The sequence below is a fragment of the Pristiophorus japonicus genome, chromosome 1 (assembly GCF_044704955.1).
Source record: "Pristiophorus japonicus isolate sPriJap1 chromosome 1, sPriJap1.hap1, whole genome shotgun sequence".
Lineage (NCBI taxonomy): Eukaryota > Metazoa > Chordata > Chondrichthyes > Pristiophoridae > Pristiophorus > Pristiophorus japonicus.
Window position 1 is genome coordinate 98,794,903 of NC_091977.1, and position 23,123 is coordinate 98,818,025.

A 23,123-nucleotide genomic window follows, 5' to 3' on the forward strand; every position below is an offset into this window, starting at 1 on the left:
AGCAGCTTGTTTAGTGCTGTGAACTTCTTGTTCCGATATTTCGTTAGTTGTCGTACCTGTATTGTAAATCAACCTCGTTTCTTCTTCCCCTACCAAGAATGTCTGTGCAACCAGTGCTGCTGCCTCTAAGGTCAGGTTCTTGGTCTCTATGAGCTTTCGGAATATGCCTGCGTGGCCTATTCCTTCAATGAAAAAGTCTCTCAGCATTTCTCTCCTCAGTTCATCGGAGAACTCACATAAACTAGCCAACCTCCGAAGTTCCGCCACAAAGTCGGGTATGCTCTGGCCCACACAGCGTCTGTCGTTGTAGAACCTGTGTCTGGCCATGTGTAGCCTGCTCGCTGGCTTCAGGTGGTCTCTTACCAGTGTGCTCAATTCTTCAAACGACTTGCTTGCTTGTTTCTCGGGTGCCAACAGATCCTTCATTAAAGCGTATGTTTTCGAGCCACAGCTGGTCAAGAGAGGGGCTCTTCTCTTGTCTGCCTTATCGTCGCCTAACCAGTCTTTGGTTACAAAGCTTTGCTGGAGCCTTTCTATAAAGTCCTCCCAATTGTCTCCCACATTGTACTTTTCATCTGATCTGTTGTTCGCCATTCTGTGGATTCTGTAATCCCGTAACTCGTCGCCACTGTAAAGTCCTGTCCCCTCAGTACAGATTCACACGAGGCATATAGTGAAGTCAAGGTCACTCTGGACCTGCACCTTTATTTCACAGCTCTGGAATGCTGCACTTGCCTGAGACCTGTCCTTATATACCTGTCTCTTGCAAGTGCACCCCTGGTGGTAAGGTATGCTGGTGGTTACAGGTCATATCTTATTACATTCATGTATAGCATGTTAGGATACAGTTATATATAATAATGTAAGATACATGACAGTTATATGCTGATAGCGCGAGTGCCCACCTTTGTATGCAGGCTGAGGCATTAGTATTTATCCCCTTATTTTCAGCGAACAGGGATGTGAAGGGCTTGTGATCAGTTTCCAGCTCAAATTAGAGGCCAAACAGGTACTGATGCAATTTGTTTACCCCGAACACACACGCTAATGCCTCTTTCTCAATCATGTTGTAGGCCCTCTCGGCCTTAGACAAGCTCCTGGAGGCATAGGCGACAGGTTGCAACTTCCCCGCAACGTTAGCTTGTTGTAGTACACACCCGACTCCGTACGCTGACGCATCACATGCAAGCACAAGTCTTTTACACGGGTTATACAATACAAGCAGCTTGTTGGAACATAAAATGTTTCTGGCTTTCTCAAAAGCAATTACTTGTTTTTTTCCCCATACCCAGTTCTCACCTTTACGCAATAACACATGTAGGGGGCTCTAAGAGGGTGCTTAACCCCGGTAGGAAGTTACCAAAATAGTTGAAGAGTTCCAGGAACGACTGCAGCTCCGTGACGTTCTGTGGCCTGGGCGCGTTCCTGATAGCCTCTGTCTTGGCGTCTGTGGGCCGAATGCCGTCCGCCGCGATCTTTCTCCCCAAAACTCCACTTCTGTTGCCATGAAGATGCATTTCGACCTCTTCAGCCGCAGCCCTACGTGATCCAGTCGCTGGAGCACCTCCTCCAGGTTTTGTAGGTGCTCGACGGTGTCCCGACCCGTGACCAATGTGTCATCCTGTAAAAACACCGTGCATGGTACCGACTTGAGTAGGCTCTCCATGTTTCTCTGGAAGATTGCTGCAGCCAACCGAATTCTAAACAGGCATCTGTTGTCGATGAACAGTCCTTTGTGCGTGTTGATGCAGTGAGGCCCTTCGAAGACTCCTCCAGCTCCTGCGTCATCTAGGCCGAAGTCAGGTCGAGCTTGGTGAACGTCTTGCCAACTGCCAGCGTCGCAAATAGGTCGTCTGCCTTAGGTAGCAGGTATTGGTCCTGTAGCGAGAAACAATTAATAGTTACTTTATAATCGCCGCAAATCCTGACCATGCCATCACTTTTGAGTACTGGAACAAACGGGCTGACCCACTCGTTGAATTCCACTGGGGAGATGATGCTCTCGCGTTGCAGTCTATCCAGCTCTATTTCCACTCTCTCCCTCATCATGTGAGGTAACGCTCGCGCCTTGTGGTGAATGGCTCGTGCCTCTGGGACCAAATGGATCTGCACCTTCGCCCTGAAAAAGTTTCCAATGCCTGGCTCAAAAAGGGAAGGAAATTTGTTCAGAACCTGGGTACATGAGGCCTCATCGACATGTGATAGCACTCGGATGTCACTCCAGTTCCAGTGGATTTTGCGCAGCCAGCTCCTTCCAAGCAGTGTGGGGCCATCGCCCGGGACAATCCAGAGTGGCAGTTCATGCACTGTGCCCTGGTAGGTGACCTTGACCATGGCGCTGCCCAGGACAGTGATGAGCTCTTCGGTGTATGTTCTCAGTGTGGATGGGGCTCGGGGCTGGTCTGAGTGCCTTGTTGCACCTCAGTCTCTCAAACATTTTTTTATTCATGATGGATTGGCTAGCACCAATTCCAGTTCCATGGCTACGGGTAAGCCATTCAATTTTACATTTAGCATTATAGGTGGACATTTCATCGAAAATGTGTGCACCCCGTGCACTTTAGCATCTGCCTCCTCTCTTTGAGGCTCGAGATTGCTATGATCCACCATGGACCAATCTTCCCCTGCCACGTAGTGGTTGGCAGGTTTTGCAGAGCTTGCAGCTCGTCTGCAAGCTCGTTGGAGGTGGCCCATTGTTCCACAGCTCTTGCAAACATACCCTTTGAAGCGGCATGAATAGGCTGAATGGAAGCCTCCATAACGCCAACAAGGTGTGAATTGCCTTGCATTCATCCTTTGTTGCGGACTCTGAATCATCTGGGTCACCTGAGGCCTGCTGGCAGTTACAGACTCGTGGGTTCTGCTCTGTACATTTCTGCTCGCAAACACAGTTTCACTTCATTTATGAACATTGCTAGCACTTGTGTGCTCAAAGATTTGTTTGGTGTCATCATTGGTGGACATAAACGCCTGTGCTATCGCAATGGCCTTACTGAGGGTCGGTGTCTCTACAGTCAAAAGTTTTCGTGGGATGGTCTCGTGGCCAATGCCCCGTACAAAAAAGTCTCTGAGCATCTGCTCCAGGTAGCCATCAAAACTCATATTGTCCTGCAAGTCGCCTTAGCTCGGCGATGTAGCTCGCCACTTCCTGACCTTCAGATCGCTGGCACGTGTAGAACTGATACCTCGCCATCAGCACGTTCTCCCTTGGGTTAAGATGCTCCCGAACCAGTGTTCACAGCTCCTCATATGACTTATCTGTGGGTTTCACCAGAGCCAGAAGATTCTTCATGAGGCTGTAGGTCGGTGCCCCGCAGATCGTGAGGAGGACCACTCTCCTTTTTGCAGCGCTTCCTTCTCTGTCCAGCTCGTTGGCTACAAAGTACTGGTCTAGCCGTTCAACATAGGCTTCCCAGTCCTCACCCTCCGAGAACTTCTCCAGGATGTCCACAGTTTGCTGCATCTTTGCGTTGGATTCGTATACTCGTCACCAGTTATTGTGTTCCGAACACAGATGAGACTGCACACAGGGAGGTTAAAGTAACAGTGATCTCAGTCTTTATTAAGACACTCCACAGTCTGGAACAGGCCTTAGGGGCCGGCTTATATATAATGCTCCCAAGAGATGCTGGTATCCCTTGGGACTTCAGGGGATGTGCATGCTTTACAGATACACAACATCAGTGAGCGTAATTATGCGCAGATCAAAAGGGAAGCTTTGGCATTGAAACTTGTATGGTCGTAAGTTTACCTTTGTTACTGACCATAAGCCCCTGACAACAATTCTCAATCCAAAGTCCCCAGTTCCAACCTTAGCTTCAGTCTGAATGCAGAGATGGGCTTTGATTTTGTCAGCATATACCGTATATACTCGCGTATCCTGCGATCTCGCGTATCATGCGACCCCTAAATTTTCGTCCCCAAAACATGATTTTACCATATATCTCATGTATCATGCGAGTCACTTTTTTGAGATCGAATACAGACCTTAACATGAAACATCGAGTGGATTCTGTTGTGAAAGCTGTTCGCGAATCGAACACCGATACAGCAATCGTTCCAGCTGGCTTGACTAGCGTCGTTCAGCCACAGCCTCTACTGTGTTTGCGGGTAAAAGAAGCATGGGCTGTGATAGATGGAGCCTCTAATAATGCAGCAAACTTCAGAGGGAGTTGTGGGTGGCGATCTCTAGACCACAGCAAAGATACAGTACAAGCGACAATAGAGCCTGCAATCCAGCCCAGGAGATACCTGCCGAGATTCAGCGTGGATACGGTCTGCTTAACAGCCTAACAGCCTAATCTTGACCAGCACTTCACACCCGCAAATTTTGTACCTCGCGTATCATGCGACCCCCCCAAATTTAGGTTACAATTTAGGTCTTCAAAAGTCGCATGATACGCGAGTATATACGGTATGTATGACATTGAATACAAACGATCAGCTGATTACAGTAATGCTGATGCTAAGTCCAGGTTGCCATCCCCATCACAAGTTGCACCCAATAGGTAAGAAGTTTTCTATTTTTCATACATTGATGAACTGCCAGTCATAGCTGAAGAGATTGGTAGAGCAACCAAACGTGACCCAGTTATGTCAAAGATGTTTAATTACCCTGATGGTTGGCCAAACCAAGTATCAGAGAAAGATATTCATCTGTACTTTATTAGTAGGTATGAATTATCAGTGGATAAAGATTGTATCATGTGGGGTGCAAGAGTAGTTATTACAAATAAGTTGAGGTCCAAATTATTCAGAGATCTTCATGACCAGCACCTGGGAATGTGTTTGACCAAGAGGTTTGCATGCAGTTACTTATAGTGGCCAGATCTAGATAAAGATATAGAATACATCGCTAGTCCATGTAAAACATGTCAATAGGTAAGCAAGAAACCACTATCAATACCATTACAGCCTTGGAAATGGCCTCCCAGGATGTGGCAAAGGTTATATGAAGAATTTGCTGAGCTAGAAGGACAACAATTGTTCATTGTGATTGATAACCATTCAAAATGAGTAGATGTGTCTCTGATGTGGAAAATAACAACAAATAAAACACTAGATTATTTGCAAAGATTGTTTTCTTCATATGGCCTCCCAGAAGAGATTGTGTCTTATAATGGGCAGCAATTTTGTTCAGAAGAATTTGCACAGTTCATGAGTATAAATGGTGTGAAACATACCAAGGTTCCACCATATCATCCTGCTTCGAATGGTGCAGCAGAGCGCACAGTACAAATTGTAAAGCGTGCTCACATCAAACAAATATTGGATCCAAATCCAAAGAAATGGCAATTGTCGTTGGATCACAAATTGGCAAATTTTCTGATTACTTATCATAATACTCCTCATACAACTACTGGTAGAACACCAGCAGAGTTGTTTCTCAAACAACAGCCACAAACCAGGTTCTCGTTGTTAAAGCCAAACTTGGCACAGTCAGTAGAAGAGAAATAATTAAGACAGAAAGAGAATAATGATAGAGGTAGAGTAAGCGAGAGAAGTGTGAAATTAAATCAGAAGGCTAGAGTGAAGAACCATCATCACAAATGGTTAAAGTGGTTACCAGGAAGAGTAGTGAAGATATTTGGTCAGGATGTTTGATCATGGAAAGGTTAGGTTTGTAGATTACATTGATCATATTTTACTTACAGATGTTGAAGGAGTTAAAAGTTGGAAAGATTCAATTATTTCTGATGGGTGAGATAGTCTTGTTACAATTAGAGTACCAGTAGCAAATCCTACATCAAATGTACTCGAAACAAGTCCAAGAGAAAGTCAGAATTTAAGTCTGAGTCCGAGTCAGGCAGACAGAGTTGAAGAGAGTCAAACTGTAGATCAAGGGTTGCCCTTCGAGAAAAACTCTCCTCAGACTCAGCCTAGAATGAGTCAAAGTTCGACAGCATGTTTGGAAAGTTCTGTTCAAGAGCGAAGGTATCCTCTTCAAAACAGAATACCAGTTTTTAAGTTTGATTTGTAAATATGGCAAAATAAGTCCATGGGCTAGACTTTCCCGAAAGGCCCTCAACGCCTGATTGCCCGCTGAGAAGAACTGCTAACATTCGGCGAGAAAAGCTGGCAAGAATTTCCATTTTTATGTTTAAAGTAAGTAAAACTAATTGCCCGGCGAGAAAATGGGCGTTGGACACTCATTGTCGGCGGTTTTCTCGGCAAGTATGTGGAAAGTTAGCAACATGGGCGGTCGTTACCGGAATGGACTGTAAGTACTAAAATTTAGTCCAAGGCTGTGGTTGGGCCTAGGGAGGGGGGATAACTTTTTAAAAAAATTTTCATGAAAAAAAATAAAAACATACAAAGCATTCCCAAGACAGTTTTAAACCTAATTGCGGTTTTAAATTTTAAAAAAAAATAAAGAACCTTTAACTTAACTTTCTTTGCAGGATACCCCCTTACTGCCCTGTTTAAGCTACTTTTACAGGGCGGTTCTCTCGGCGATCTGGACATTGGCGGTTGAGGCCAAACTTACGCCCTGGCAGTTGTTCTCGGCATTGCATGTGGGTGGTTTGGTCCCGGCAGGCGTCTTCTGATGTGGGCGATACCATGAAGAAACTTAAGTGAAAACTTTTGCCGGGTGGAAAAATAGCTGTACCGCCGAGAAAATCGCCGACAATGAAGTCGACAATCTAGCTCCATATCTTTTGTTGTATATAACCATGCACATTACATATGCTAATTATTTTGTTATGATTACTTCTTCATTAATGAAGGAGAAGTGTAATATTGAGCTCCACCTAGTGGACTACTGCTCTGCCTAGTGGACTACAAGGTCACATGACAAGTTCCTGTCAAGCAATATAGTGTGTAGTATGTGTTTGTGATGTTGTAAAGAATATATCACAGCCATTCAGCCCTTTGTGCCTGTTCTGCCATTCAATGAGATCATGGCTGATCTGCGACCTAACTCCAATATACCCGCCTTTGGCCCATATCCCTTAATTAATATGCGTAACAAAAATCTATCTATCTCAGATTTAAAATTAACAATTGATCTAGCATCAATTGCCATTTGTGGAAGAGAGTTCCAAACTTCTACCACCAATTGGCCGGAATTTTACCGGCGCTGAGAAGGCGGTTTTAGAGGCGAGTTAGCTGTCAAAATGGAAATGATTGCCAACGGGTCGGAAGTCTGCTGTCAACCCGCTTTCATGCTCGTCTCCCAGGGGTCGGGTCTGTCAACGGTTAACAGACCCAACACCAAGCAGCGGGGGAGGAAATTTATATCATTAAGAGCTCGTTAAAAGCCAATTAAAAACAATTTTACCCTCTATTTACCATTTTTCCAGCTTTTTGATGAGGTTCACGGCACTCGGAGATCACGTCAGGTAAGTAGATCAGGTTTTTAATGAGTATACGTTATTCTGAATAGTTGACAGCTGCAAATGTAGTATAAAAACTACCATTGCATAGCTGTTCACTTTCCAATCTTAGAAGCTGGAGTCTTCAGGACTTGGAATACACTTCTGAGCTTTATGCAGGTTGGAAGTGTTTGGAGTAAATTCTCTATCCACTGTCACCTCCTTGGAACAACCTCTCTCACCATTGACAGATCGCTTCTGTCATCTCAATCGCACCTGCCATCTATTCCATCAGCATCGGAGCCCTTGAAAAAATCTCACCTTGGTCCTCAGAATCCCACCACAATCCAGGACACCAACAACACCAGGCATACCAGCATCAGCAGGCACAACATCAGCACCAACAACAACACCAACCTTCTCTGCAATCACCTTTGGCTGCACAGGACACCATGCATCAGTACCTGACCACATTGCTGCCAGGGATTGCCTCAACATGGCCAGATTTATTTCACTTGACACTGTACACCCTGGCTATCTCATGATGCACCAGGTTGGCACCACCAGCATCGTAAAGCATTCCTGCAGTAAGAACATAAGAACATAAAAATTAGGAGCAGGAGTAGGCCATATAGCCCCTCAAGCCTGCTCCACCATTCAATATCATGGCTGATCATCGACCTCAATTCCACTTTCCTGCCTGATCTCCATATACCTTGATTCCCCTAGACCCCAAAAGTCTATCTATCTCAGCCTTGAATATATTCAGAGATTCAGCATCCACAGCCCTCTGAGGCAGAGAATTCCAAAGATTCACAAGCCTCTGGAGTGAAGAAATTCCTCCTCATCTCTGTCTTAATTGGCCTAACCCTTATCCTGAGACTGTGCCCCTAGTTTCAGACACTCCAGCCAGGGAAAACAACCTCTCAGCATCTAACCTGTCAATCCCCTTCAGAATCTTGAATATTTCAATGAGATCACCTCTCATTCTTCTAAACTCCAGAGAGTATAGGCCCATTCTACACAATCTTTCATCATAAGACAGCCCTCTCATCCCAGGAATCAATCTAGTGAACCTCTGTTGTACCGCCTCGAAGGCAATTATGTCCTTCCTTATATAAGGAGACTAAAACTGTGCACAGTACTCCAGGTTTGGTCTCACCAAGGCCCTGTACAATTATAGCAAGACTTTCTTACTCTTAAATTCCAACCCCCTTGCAATAAAATACAACATGCCATTTGTCTTCCGTATTGCTTGCTAGCTTTCTGTGTTTTTTGCACAATGACACACAAATCTCTCTGAACACCAACATTTAAAAGTTTCTCACCACTTAAAAAAGATTCTGTTTTTGTATTCTTCCTACCAAATTGAATAACCTCACACTTCCCTACATTATACTCCATCTGCTACCTTACTGCATGCTCACTTAGTCTATCTATGTCCCTTTGAAGACGCTTTATGTTCTCCTCACAGCTTACTGTCCCACCTAGCTTTGTATCATCAGCAAACTTAGATATATTGCACTCTGTCTCTTCATTTAAGTCATTAATATAGATTATAAATAGCTGAGGCCCCAGCACTGATCCTTGTGGCTTTCCACTAGTTACAGCCTGCCAACCTGAAAAAGACCCGTTTATCCCTATTCTCTGTTTTCTGTCCATTAACCAATCCACTATCCATGCCAATACATTACCTCCAATCCCATGAGCCCTTATCTTGTGTAATAATCTTTTATGTGGCACCTTATCGAATGCCTTTTGGAAATCTAAATATACTACATCCACTAGTTTCCCTTTATCTACCCTGTTAGTTACATCCTCAAAAAACTCTAATAAATTTATCAAACACGATTTCCCTTTTCTAAAACCATGTTGACTCTGCCTAATCATGTTATGATTTTCTAAGTGCCCTGATACCACTTCCTTAACAATGGATTCCAGCTTTTTCCTGGCAACTGATGTCAGACTAACTGGCCTGTAGTTTCCTGTTTTCTCTCTCCCTTCTTTCTTGAATAGCGGTGTTACATTTCCTACCTTCCAATCCGCTGGGACCATTCTAGAATCTAGGGAATTTTGAAAGATCAAAACCAATGCATCCACTATCTCTGCAGCTATCTCTTTTAGAACCCTGGGATGTAGGCCATCAGGTCCAGGGGATTTGTCGGCAGTTTCTCGAGTATTTTTCTCTACTTATATGAGTTTCATTAAGTTCCTCACCCTCGTTAGACCCTTGGTTCCCCACCATTTTAGGTATGCTAAGGAAAGGAAAGGGGCAATGCAGATACTGCTATCGAGGAGGGGTGTGATATTCTGGATGAAATAAATATCGTGAGAGAGGAAGTATTAAGGGGGTTAGCAGCTTTGAAAGTAGATAAGTCCCCAGGCCCGGATGAAATGCATCCCAGGCTGTTGAACAAAGTAAAAGAGGAAATAGTAGAGGCCTTGACCATCATTTTCCAGTCCTCTTTGGATCTGGGCATGGTGCTGGAGGATTGGAGAACTGCTAATGTAGTACCCTTGATTAAGAAGGGAGAAAGGGATAGGCCGAGTAATTACAGGCCTGTCAGCCTACCCTCAGTGGTGGGAAAATTATTGGAAAAAATCCTAAAAGACAGGATAAATCTTCATTTGGAAAGGCAAGGATTAATTAGGGACTGTCAGCACGGATTTGTTAAGGGAAGATCGTGTTTGACTAACCTGATTGAATTTTTTAAGGAGGTAACCAAGAGGGTCGATGAGGGTATTGCGTACGATGTGGTGTATATGGACTTTAGCAAAGCTTTTGATAAGGTTCCACATGGTAGACTTGCCAAGAAGGTTAAAGCCCATGGCATCCAGGGCAAAGTGGCAAGTTGGATCCAAAATTGGCTTGGAGGTAGGAAGCAAAGGGTTGATGGATGTTTTTGTGACTAGAAGGATGTTTCCAGTGGGGTTCCACAGGGCTCAGTACTGGGTCCCTTGCTTCTTGTGGTATATATAATCGATTTAGAGTTGAATATAGGGAGTATGATTAAGAAGTTTGCAAACGACAGTAAAATTGGTTGAGTGGTTGATAATGAAGAAAAAAGTCATGGGTTGTAGGAGGATATCAATCTACTGGTCAGGTGGGCAGAGCAGTGCAAATGGAATTTAATTCAGAGTAGTATGAGGTGATGCACTTTGGGAGGGCTAATAAGGAAAGGGTATACACATTAAGTGGTAGGCCACGTAATAGTGTAGATGAACAAAGGGATCTTGGAGTACTTGTCCACAGATCCCTGAAAGTATCAGGCCAGGTAGATAAGGTGGTTAAGAAGGCATACGGAATGCTTGCCTTTATTGGCTGAGGCATAGACTATAAGAGCAGGGAGATTATGCTTAAATTGTATAATACATTGGTTAGGCCATAGCTGGAGTACTGCATGCAATTCTGGTCACCGTATTATAGGAAGGACGTGATTGTACTTGAGAGGGTGCAGAGGAGATTTACTAGGATGCTGCCTGAATGGAGAATTTTAGTTATGAGGACAGATTGGATAGGCTGGGTTTGTCCTCATTGGAACAAAGGAGGTTGAGAAGAGACCTCATTGAGGTGTACAAAATATTGAGGGGCCTGGACATAGTGGATAATAAGGGTCTATTTCCATTGGTGGAGGGGTCTATTATGAGGAGGCATAGTTTTAAGGTGGGTGGTGGAAGGTTTAGAGGGGATTTGAGGGGAGGGGGGCTTCTTTACGCAGAGGGTTGTGGGGGTGTGGAACTCGCTGCCTGGAAGAGTGGTGGATGCAGAAACCCCCACCACTTTTAAGAGATGGTTGGATAGGCACAAAGTGCAGTAACCTGCAGGGTTACGGACCTAGAGCTGGAAATTAGGACTACACTGGATGACCTTTTATTGGTCGATGCAGTATTAATGGTAACTACAGCAGGGAATCGAATATGGTCAGGGTGATCTCCTGGACTAGTTTCGATCTCCTGGATGGGTCAGAGAAGAATTTTCCCAGAAATTGATAAAGGCGAAGGCCCGCCCAAAGGACCGCCGATGGCCGCCGAGAAACCAAGTGCCAGATGGTACTTTGCCAGGAAGATTCCTCTAAAAGCAATGGCAGTACCACCCAATGGCCAAACAATGGTTTACACCATCAATCAGGGCGGCAACCGGCGTAGCTCTCAATCTCGACGGCAAATGTCCTTACCGCCCAAGTGTCGCCGAGGATGGAGTCGGGCCCAGGGTGGGTGGAAGAGCTGAAAATAAAAACCACAACAAAAAAGAACACTGGAAAAATTTCAGGGGACCCCATCCAGGTAAGTCGCTGTAAAAATGTTAATTTTACATATGTTCACTACTCTTTTTTTTCAGTTTTTGTTCTTACCGGCAGGGTTAAACCAGCCTCCACGCAGCAGACCTTTCCCCTGCTGGCGCCGACTCCCGCCCGCACCAATCTGGCAGCTCGGTGGGCGGGAGACCACTTGCGCTACTTGACCACCAGAGGACGTCAGTGGGCGGTTCCTGGCGGTACTCCCCTCCCGCCCGCTCCAGCCCAAGTGGAAACTGGCAAAGAGGGGAGACCGACAGCAAAACTCAGCGGCAGCAAGCGGCAGTGGGCGGTAAGGCCACCAATATCGGGGCCTATATTTCTTGCTAGTTTTCTCTCATAGTCTATTTCTTCCCTTGTTATCAATTTTTTGGTCATCCTTTGCTGGTTTCTGAAATTCTCCCAATCCTTAGGCTTTCTTCCAAATTCTTCTAAATTCTAAGAAGAATGAGAGGGGATCTCATAGACACATATAAAATTATGACAGGACTGAACAGGTTAGATGCAGGAAGAATGTTCCCGATGTTGGGGAAGTCCAGAGCCAGGCGTCATAGTCTAAGGATAAGGGGTAAGCCATATAGGACCGAGATGAGGAGAAACTTCTTCACCCAGAGAGTGGTTAGCCTGTAGAATTCTCTACCACAGAAAGTTGTGGAGTCCAGTTCGTGCAATATTTTCAAGAGGGAGTTAGATGTGGCCCTTACGGCTAAGGGGACCGGGGGTATGAAGCGAAAGCGGGAGTGGGGTACTGAAGTTGCATGATCAGCCATGATCATATTGAATGGCGGTGCAGGCTCGAAGGGCCGAATGGCCTACTCCTGCACCTATTTTCTATGTTTCTATGTTTCTTACTACTATTCTTCGCAACATTATAGGCTTCTTCTGTCAATCTAATGTTATCCTTAACTTCTTTCGTTAGTCATGGATGGATCACTTTTCCTGTGCAGTTTTTGTTTCTCAATGGAATGTATTTTTGTTGAGAATTATGAAATATGTCTTTAAATGCTAGCCACTGCTTATCTACTATCATATCTTTTAATGGCCTAGAAACCCCGGCCTCCCCAGGTACTGAGTGTGTACAGACCTGGGAAGGTATAGCAAAAGCCAGCTTTCAGAACACAATGCGCATGCGCTGAAAACCAACTTTTCGATCAGCCTCCACAGCCAGGACATTCGTATGGACAATATTGTAGTCTTTACCCATATCTTGCCCAGCGGATGTCCTGAAAACTCTTGCGCCTGATAAAAGCAGGTGCATAGCCTACTGTTACAGACGTAATAGTTTTAAAACATACAAAAACATAACAAAATAATATGTTAAAAACAGATTTTATTATTTAAAACCATGCCCACTAAGGTAAGTTTATTTTAAACCATAATTTAAAAAACTTCTTAAAAAAATCGGAAAAATATAAATTTTTTAAAAGACATTAATAACTTTCATTTAAATTAATCTTAAATATGTAGTGTATTTTTTCTGTTTTTTATTAGTGTTTTGGTGTTTGGCGGCTGTTTCTCAATCATAATAATGGGAACTCCTACTTCCAGAGTTTCCATTATTATGAAGGAGAAAATACTGTACCTTGATTGGCTGCCATGTGACTGCAGCTCCAGCTTATGGATATCCTGATGTGCACGCGCTCCGACACGCAGTGAGTGGAGGCCTCAGGACCGGGATCTCTTGTGGGCGCAGCAGGAACAGGTAAGTGCGCATCTTTTTTCCCTTTTTCAGTCGGGAAGACCTCGACCAGGATTTCTAGGCCAATCTATTTTTCCCATCCACCTTAGCCAACTCGCTCGCTCTTCATACCTATGTAATTGGCTTTATTTTTTAGGGACCCAAAATTCATTGCACTACTGCCCACTACCACCGAGCTACCGCCCAAAAATCCCAGTTTGGTGAACAAAACTCACCTACTGCCGATCTACCACCCAACTACCACCTGGTGGTAAATTCATCAGAGAAGTACCGCCGATGGTAGTCTATACTGCCCGCCCATGGGAAAATCTCCTAAAACACCAGTTTTATCAGTAAGATCATCTAAGATCCTGTTATCGCCCACCAGAAAGACCGTTCTGAAAAAGGTGGTCTTATCTCTATTTTGAGCGGATGGTACGGACAATGGAGCTGAGCCATTCAGAACAGTGGATCCCAGGTCTGATTCACTATTTGAGTGATAGTAGGGATCACTACAATGTTCTCTGCTCACACCATTACACAAAGTAAGAAGCCTGTGTTGAGGGAGAACAAATGGATTTTTTGGGTCATAGAAATTTCGGCCAACCAATTTTAATTCCAGAATCCTCATAGCTCTCCAGAATACCACGTTGTAGTAGGGGATGCAGAGATCAGAGTCTGGCTACAGGATCTTGGTCATTTGAATATGGATGTTCATCTCTGAGCCATCAGGTTTTCTTTGTGATTTGAGAATGACTAACTCGGATAGTTTCGCAGGCAGGTAGAGTATAGGGGCCATCAAAAGCAGTGACTTGCCCAGTAACTGGCTGATGCTCCTTCAACATTCCATAGCATATATTCCCACATTCTATATTAGACCTGAAGGTGATGTGGTACTGTTACACGGCCTCGTTCCTGCAATGTATTTTGATATAGTTTACTGCCAGAGGAATGATCGTCTCCGATGATCCCTTCTTCACAACTGGCTCCATGTGAGTTATTTTCTGATTGGGCACCTGAAAAGCCACCTTTGAGAACCACTTGGTCATTGCCTTATTCAGGCTGGCAACAAATCCAACGACCGACTGCTTTCTCCTGACGGGGTTGTGGTACACGTCCATTCAGATCACCATCAGCTGCTTCAGTGGAATGTCCACAGCCCAAAGCTCACAGCCCAGTTTGCAGTTGATCTGTATCAGGATCCATTTTAAAATTGCATTTCCAAGTCTTGAAAAGGGACTCTACTCCTCCTCCCCTTCCATTTCATTTTTATTTTGTGCATCGAAATTGTGCACCTTCTGCTTCAGTACTGATTTCCATCTTGGAAGCGGGAGCATTTTCTCTAAAAGCTGCTGAGAGCAGCAGCACGATTTATAGGGAGCTGGCAGGGATTTTGACAATTTTAGCACACTGCACTACATTTGTGTGTATCTCAGCACTTACCCCTCATTATCTAAAAGTTAGACATTGACTAAGAGTGATTAAAAATATATATCTGTATTGAGTTGTACAAAAGTGGCAGAAGATTCAAACATGTCAAGCAAAATATTTTTAACTATTTCCATAAACAGTAAATTTAACATCAAAAGGCAACGTCTTAAACAACAACATGAACAATATATACAAACATCACCAACACCCAACCCTCTACCCACTGCCACCCACCTCTCTTTCCCCCCCTCCAAGTGAGCCCCATTCTCCTCTTGCTGACCCGCACCCCTGCCCCTCACCCGTCGGTACCAACACATTGTGTAGCAGTGCACCTGGAGCACTGCTGTGGTGTTCGTCGGGGAGAGAATGGCAGCACTGAGCTGGAAGACGCTGGCATCTCCAGACCCTCTGGTTCTGTCGGCCTGGCATGAGTACCATCACGTATCACAGTCTTATTTCAAGGGCTACCAGTGCTACATCACCACACCCTAAATTGCCGACACACAGTACATTAAAATGTATTTGATATTACATCACATTACCTTGCATGGCATGAGCATAACACAGACCGGATGTTATAATCAACTTACCATGCTGTAGCATGGGATTGGCATCACCATGTGTGGTGGCAGGGGAGTGGTCACCCACCAATGCCAAGGCACGCTCCTCGATGTCAGTCAGTTCGATGACCTCTGGTGAGCCCCCTCCCATGCCACACTGCTTTGAGGTGTTGGCTGTTCTTTTCCTCTGCAGAAATAAAAGTTGCAAGCTTTAACCGGTTTGCAGATGCATAACACACACACAGTATGGCTACATACTCTTTTTCAGTATTACGGGAGTGCAATAATAAGATCTTTAATTACTCTTGCTGCTGCTACCACATCATTCCATCTCTTCCTGCACTGGTCTCCATCATGAACCATGGTGCCCACTGCGGACACGGCCTCCCCAATCTCCTGCCAAATATGATTATATTGGGACGGGGCTGGCTTGCCACAACCATCCTGGGTGAGCTCTCTGTAACGGCGCTCCACCTCAGAGACAAGTGCCTCCAGCTTATCATCCGTAAACCAGGAAGCTCTGAGCCTTCCTGCATTGGACTTGCTGGCAACTTTTCTATCACTCATGATGGGTTTTCAAGATGGATGGCTGATGATTCTCTTCCCTCTCTCAATGACTTCCTTCTCTAACTGTCAGGTGGAAGTCACTCCTGAGCTTTTCTGCGCACGCGCAGCTGACCCCTCAGTCCCAATCGTGGGATAAGTGAGTTCAGGATTTTAAAAACTACAAAAAAAATCCCAAATCTCGCGCATGCGCAGTACATGGCCACCGATCTTTCCTGAGTCGAGAGACCTGCACCTACCGCTGCCTCCTGCTGCCTGCCACTCCCGCTCCCGCTGAGAAAACCAGGATGATTTTCATACCCAATCGGCCCAGTGTTAGCGGGCGGTAAAAATGCAAAGACCGGCCGGGTAACGCCAAGAAATGGCGGGAGTGGCAGTTGATGAATTTCGGGGCATAGGACTCTAATTTTGTACTTAGGTAAGTTACTCTCAAATGTAATGTGAAATTCTATCGTATTATGATCTCTGTGTCCCAGAGGATCCTTAACTCTGAGATTGCTAATTAACCCAGTCTCATTACACAATACAAGATCTAAAATAGTCTGTTCCCTGGTTGGTTCGATGACATATTGTTCTAGGAAACTCTCCCGAATGCATTCCATGAACTCATCCTTTTGGCAAATTGATTTGACCAGTCTTTATGAAGATTAAAGTCCCCCACGATTATTGCATTACCTTTGTTACAAGCTCCTAATATTTCTTGATTAATATTCTGTCCAATGGTATAACTACTGGTGGCTGCCTCTCTACTACTCCCACCAGTGTTTTCTGCCCCTTGTTATTCCTTATCTCCACCCATACTGATTCTACTTCCTGAGCCAAGATCCTTTCTCTCTATTGTCCTTATGTCATTCTTTATTATCAGGGCTACCCTCCCTCCCTTTATCCTTCTGCCTGTCTTTTTGAAACATCAGAGACATTTAGTTCCCAACCTTGATCATCTTGCAACCACGTCTCTGTAATGGCTATTAGATCAAACCCATTTATCTCTATTTGTGCCACTAGTTTATCTATCTTGTTACAAATGCTCTATGCATTCAGATAAAGAGCCTTTAATTTATTTTTTTTTACCATTATTTGCTGCTTTGACCTTATTCCCTTATTCTCTGCTGCACTACTACGATTAAACTCTCTGTCCCTTCCTGTCACACTCTGCTTATGGTTACCCAATTTGCTACACTGCTCTATTGCATTGACCTTTCTCTTTAGATATCTAAACTTCCCCTCACCTGACCCCCCCCCCCTAATTCTTTAGTTTAAAGCCCTATCTACAACCCTAGTTATTCAATTCGCCAGGACGCTGGTCCCAGCCGGGTTTAAGTGGAACCCATCCTGATGGAACAGCTCCCTCTTTCCCCAGAATTGAAATCCCTTCCTCCCACACCACTCTTTGAGCCATGCATTTAACTCTCTGATCTGCCTGACCCTATACCAATTTGCGCATGGCATAGGCAGTAATCCAGAGATTATTGCCCAGAAATTATTACATCCTGGAGCAAAGTGTCCAGGTAACTCTCCCCCTCGCAATGTCCAAGTCAGCATGGATTTATGAAAAGGAAATCATACTTGACAAATCTTCTAGAATTTTTTGAGGATGTAACTAGTAGAGTGGACAAGGGCGAACCAGTGGATGTGGTGTATTTGGACTTTCAAAAGGCTTTTGACAAGGTCCCACACAAGAGATTAGTGTGCAAAATTAAAGCACATGGTATTGGGGGTAAAGTATTGACGTAGATAGAGAACTGGTTGGCAGACAGGAAGCAAAGAGTAGGAATAAATGGGTTCTTTTCAGAATGGCAGGCAGTGACTAGTGGGGTACCACAATGTTCAGTGCTGGGGCCCCAGCTATATACAATATTCATTAATGATTTGGATGAAGGAATTGAATGTAATATCTCCAAGTTTGCAGATGACACTAAGTTGGGTGGCAGTGTGAGCTGTGAGGAGGATGCTAAGAGGCTGCAGGGTGACTTGAACAGGTTAGGTGAGTGGGCAAATGCATGGCAGATCCAGTATAATGTAGATAAATGTGAGATTACCTACTTTATCTGAATGGTGACAAATTAGGAAAAGGGGAGGTGCAACGAGACCTGGGTGTCATGGTACATCAGTCATTAAAAGTTAGCATGCAGGTACCGCAGGCGGTGAAGGAGGCAAATGACATGTTGGCCTTCATAGCAAGAGGATTTGAGTATAGGAGCAGGGAGGTCTTACTGCAGTTGTACAGGGCCTTGGTGAGGCCACACCTTGAATATTGTGTACAGTTTTGGTCGCCTAATCTGAGGAAGGGCATTCTTGCTATTGAGCGAGTGCAGCGAAGGTTCACCAGACTGATTCCCGGGATGGCAGGACTGATGTATGAAGAAAGACTGGATCGACTAGGCTTATATTCACTGGAATTTAGAAGAATGAGAGGGGATCTCATAGAAACAGATAAAATTCTGATGGGATTGGACAGGTTAGATGCAGGAAGAATGTTCCCGATGTTGGGGAAGTCCAGAACCAGGGGTCACAGTCCAAGGATAAGGGGTAAGCCATTTAGGACCGAGATGAGGAGAAACTTCTTCACTCAAAGAATTGTGAACCTGTGGAATTCTCTAGCACAGAAAGTTGTTGAGGCCAGTTCGTTGGATATATTCAAAAAGGAGTTAGATGTGGTCCTTATGGCTAAAGGGATCAAAGTGTAGGGAGAGAAAGCAGGAATGGGGTACTGAAGTTGCATGATCAGCCATGATCATATTGAATGGCGGTGCAGCCCCGAAGGGCCGAATGGCCTATTCCTGCACCTATTTTCTATGTTTCTATGTTTCTATGTCTGCAGCTTGTACTCCAGTTCAACATTGCCCAAACCATTCCTTTGATACTCATCACCATTGCAGTGGGCACTATTATGTCTCACCAATCACTTCAACTCACTAAGCCACTTCCAAAGGTGCACACAAATCTGTCCAAGAATGCAAAGTGTTGAAAATAAAGATTTCAATGTTTGACAACACATTAACATAAACTTTACATGAACATTGGCTAGAAGACCTAAGTCTCTACTCTTATTTATTGTTAGTTGATATGCTTGGACTAGGATGAGGGTGAGTGTGAGGGGTGGCAAGTGAGATGGGGAAGTGATAATGTAGATAGAGAGAGAGGGATGGGTGGAGGTGCAAGATAAGTTGGTGTGAGTAAGGATGTGCAGGAGTAGGGTAGGGAAGGGAGAATGATGGGGATGAGATGAGTGGCACGGTAAGATGAGGTTGGGTATGGCTTTATAGTAACATTTTATGATCTACTGAGATCATTGAAAGGTTTGCGCCACTGCAGCCAGGTCCACCCAACGACATCCCTACTTGTGCCCTCCTGTGCAACCAGGCTGCGTGGACTCCTTGGGAGGAGAGAGAACCTCCCTGCGTGCTGTGACTTCCTCCATAAGCATATGGAGGGAGTCATGGGAGAGCCTGGGTGCAGCCGAGCACCTTTGTACAGTACTTGTCAGTGTTTGCAGCAGCTCAATACTGTAAAACACTGACAGCACAACTGTCAAAATCAATGTGGCCATGGTCCCTTCAAGGAAATCAGCTGATGATGTGTCATCAAATGACATCATCAGACCCAATTCCTTTTAATTGGCTGTGAACTTCACTGGGCGGGCCTAACAAGCCTCATCGTTGTAAAATTACTTGGAGATAGCGGGATGCCACCAACAGTGGGCCGGAAACTCGCTAAAGACCCCGGCCTCCCCGGACTCAACGCAGTTGGCAAAATCGCAGCCTTTGTGTATAGAACTGTTTCCTAATTTCACTCCTGAACGGTCTGGCTCCAATTTTTAGACTATGCCCCTTAATCCTAGACTTCCCAACCAGCAAAAAATTTTTCTCTTTATCGACCCGATCTGTTCCCCTTATTATCTTGAAAACTTCGATTAAATTACCCCTTAATCTTCTAATTTCTAGGGAATACAGCCCTAATTTGTAATCTCTCCTCGTAATTTAATCCTTGGAGTACACCTATCAATCTGGTAAACCTATGCTGCACTCCCTCCAAGGCCAATATATCCTTCGTAAGATTTGGTGCCCAGAACTGCTCACAGTGCTCTTAGTGTGGTCTAACCTCGGCTTTGTATAGCTGCAGCATAACTCCTATGCATTTGTACTCTCATCCTCTAGTGGTAAAGATCAGCATTCCATTAGCCATTCTGATTATTTTCTGTACCTGTTCAAGGTATTCAACATTCAGGAAGGATACCATAAAAGGAAAAGGGGTAGGATTGCTGGTTAAAGAGGAAATTAATGCAATAGTTAGGAAGGACATTAGCTTGGATGATGTGGATAGAGCTGCAGAACACCAAAGGGCAAAAAACGTTAGTGGGAGTTGTGTACAGACCTCCAAACAGTAGAAGTGATGTTGGGGAGGGCATCAAACAGGAAATTAGGGGTGCATGCAATAAAGGTGCAGCAGTTATAATGGGTGACTTTAATATGCATATAGATTGGGCTAACCAAACTGGAAACAATACGGTGGAGGAGGATTTCCTGGAGTGCATAAGGGATGGTTTTCTAGACCAATATGTCGAGGAACCAACTAGGGGGGAGGCCATCTTAGTCTGGGTGTTGTGTAATGAGAGAGGATTAATTAGCAATCTCATTGTGCGAGGCCCCTTGGGGAAGAGTGACCATAATATGGTGAAATTCTACATTAGGATGGAGAATGAAACAGTTAATTCAGAGACCATGGTCCAGAACTTAAAGAAGGGTAACTTTGAAGGTATGAGGCGTGAATTGGCTAGGATATATTGGCGAATGATACTTAAGGGGTTGACAGTGGATGGGCAATGGCAGACATTTAGAGACCACATGGTAGAACTACAACAATTGTACATCCCTGTCTGGCGTAAAAATAAAAAAGGGAAGGTGGCTCATCCGTGGCTAACAAGGGTAATCAGGGATAGTATTAAAGCCAAGGAAGTAGCATACAAATTGGCCAGAAATAGCAGTGAACCCGGGGACTGGGAGAAATTTAGAACTCAGCAGAGGAGGACAAAGGGTTTGATTAGGGCAGGCAAATAGAGTACGAGAGGAAGCTTGCAGGGAACATTAAGACGGACTGCAAAAGCTTCTATAGATATGTAAAGAGAAAAAGGTTAGTAAAGATAAATGTAAGTCCCCTGCAGTCAGAATCAGGGGAAGTCATAACGGGGAACAAAGAAATAGCAGGCCAATTGAACAAGTACTTTGGTTCGGTATTCACGAAGGAGGACACAAACACCCTTCCGGATATAAAAGGGGTCAGAGGGTTTAGTAAGAAGGAGGAACTGAGGGAAATCCTTATTAGTCGGGAAATTGTATTGGGGAAATTGATGGGATTGAAGGCTGATAAATCCCCAGGCCTGATGGACTGCACCCCAGAGTACTTAAGGAGGTGGCCTTGGAAATAGCGGATACATTGACAGTCATTTTCCAACTTTCCATAGACTCTGGATCAGTTCCTATGGAGTGAAGGGTAGCCAATGTAACCTCACTTTTTAAAAAAGGAGGGAGAGAGAAAACAGGGAATTATAGACCGGTCAGCCTGACATCGGTAGTGGGTAAAATGATGGAATCAATTATTAAGGATGTCACAGCAGCGCATTTGGAAAGAGGTGACATGATAGGTCCAAGTCAGCATGGATTTATGAAAGGGAAATCATGCTTGACAAATCTTCTGGAATTTTTTTAGGATGTTTCCAGTAGAGTGGACAAGGGAGAACCAGTGGATGTGGTGTATTTGGACTTTCAGAAGGCTTTCGACAAGGTCCCACACAAGAGATTAATGTGCAAAGTTAAAGCACATGGGATTGGGGGTAGTGTGCTGACGTGGATTGAGAACGGGTTGGCAGACAGGGAGCAAAGAGTAGGAGTAAATGGGTACTTTTGAGAATGGCAGGCAGTGACTAGTGGGATACCGCAAGGTTTTGTGCTGGATCCCAGCTGTTTACACTGTACATTAATGATTTAGACGAGGGGATTAAATATAGTATCTCCAAATTTGCAAATGACACTAAGTTGGGTGGCAGTGTGAGCTGTGAGGAAGATGCTATGAGGCTGCAGAGTGACTTGGATAGGTTAGGTGAGTGGGCAAATGCATGGCAGATGAAGTATAATGTCTATAAATGTGAGGTTATCCACTTTGGTGGTAAAAATAGAGAGACAGACTATTATCTGAATGGTGACAGATTAGGAAGAGGAGAGGTGCAACGAGACCTGGGTGTCATGGTACATCAGTCATTGAAGGTTGGCATGCAGGTACAGCAGGCGGTTAAGAAAGCAAATGGCATGTTGGCCTTCATAGCGAGGGGATTTGAGTACAGGGGCAGGGAGGTGTTACTACAGTTGTACAGGGCCTTGGTGAGGCCACACCTGGAGTATTGTGTGCAGTTTTGGTCTCCTAACTTGAGGAAGGACATTCTTGCTATTGAGGGAGTGCAGCAAAGGTTCACCAGATTGATTCCCGGGATGGCGGGACTGACATATCAAGAAAGACTGGATCAACTGGGCTTGTATTCACTGGAGTTCAGAAGAATGAGAGGGGATCTCATAGAAACGTTTAAAATTCTGACGGGTTTAGACAGGTTAGATGCAAGAAAAATGTTCCCAATGTTGGGGAAGTCCAGAACCAGGGGTCACAGTCTAAGGATAAGGGGTAAGCCATTTAGGACCGAGATGAGGAGAAACTCCTTCACCCAGAGAGTGGTGAACCTGTGAAATTCTCTACCACAGAAAGTTGTTGAGGCCAATTCACTAAATATATTCAAAAGGGAGTTAGATGTAGTCCTTACAACTAGGGGGATCAAGGAATATGGCGAGAAAGCAGGAATGGGGTACTGAAGTTGCATGTTCAGCCATGAACTCATTGAATGGCGGTGCAAGCTCGCAGGGCCAAATGGCCTACTCCTGCACCTATTTTCTATGTTTCTATGTTTCTATCATATTTTAATGATCTACGTACCTGGACCCCCAAGTCCATTTGGACCTCCACTGTTTTTAGCTTTTCACCATTTAGAAAGTACCCTGTTCTATCATTTTTAGGTCTAAAGTGCATGACCTCACAGTTGCCTACATTGAAATCAATTTGCCACAGTTTTGCCCATTTAGTTAATCTATTGATAGTCCTTTGTAAATTTATGCTTTCATATACACTGCCTACAATGCCACCTATCTTTGTATTATCTGCAAATTTAGATATATGGCGTTCTATGCCATCAGCTAAGTCGTTAATAAATACTGTGACTAGTTGAGGCCCCAACACAGAT

The 23,123-nt window shown here is 44.5% G+C and overlaps 1 long non-coding RNA gene across 2 annotated transcripts in view; it reads right to left on the reverse strand.

Annotated features, from left to right (window-relative positions):
• The window catches only part of LOC139228838 (uncharacterized), a 117,993-nt gene that overhangs the window by 90,909 nt on the left and 3,961 nt on the right, over positions 1–23,123 (reverse strand). For both annotated transcript variants that reach the window (XR_011587634.1, XR_011587631.1), the window contains exon 2: positions 15,311–15,467. This is a non-coding gene — a long non-coding RNA (uncharacterized lncRNA). The remainder of the gene's footprint in view (positions 1–15,310; positions 15,468–23,123) is intronic.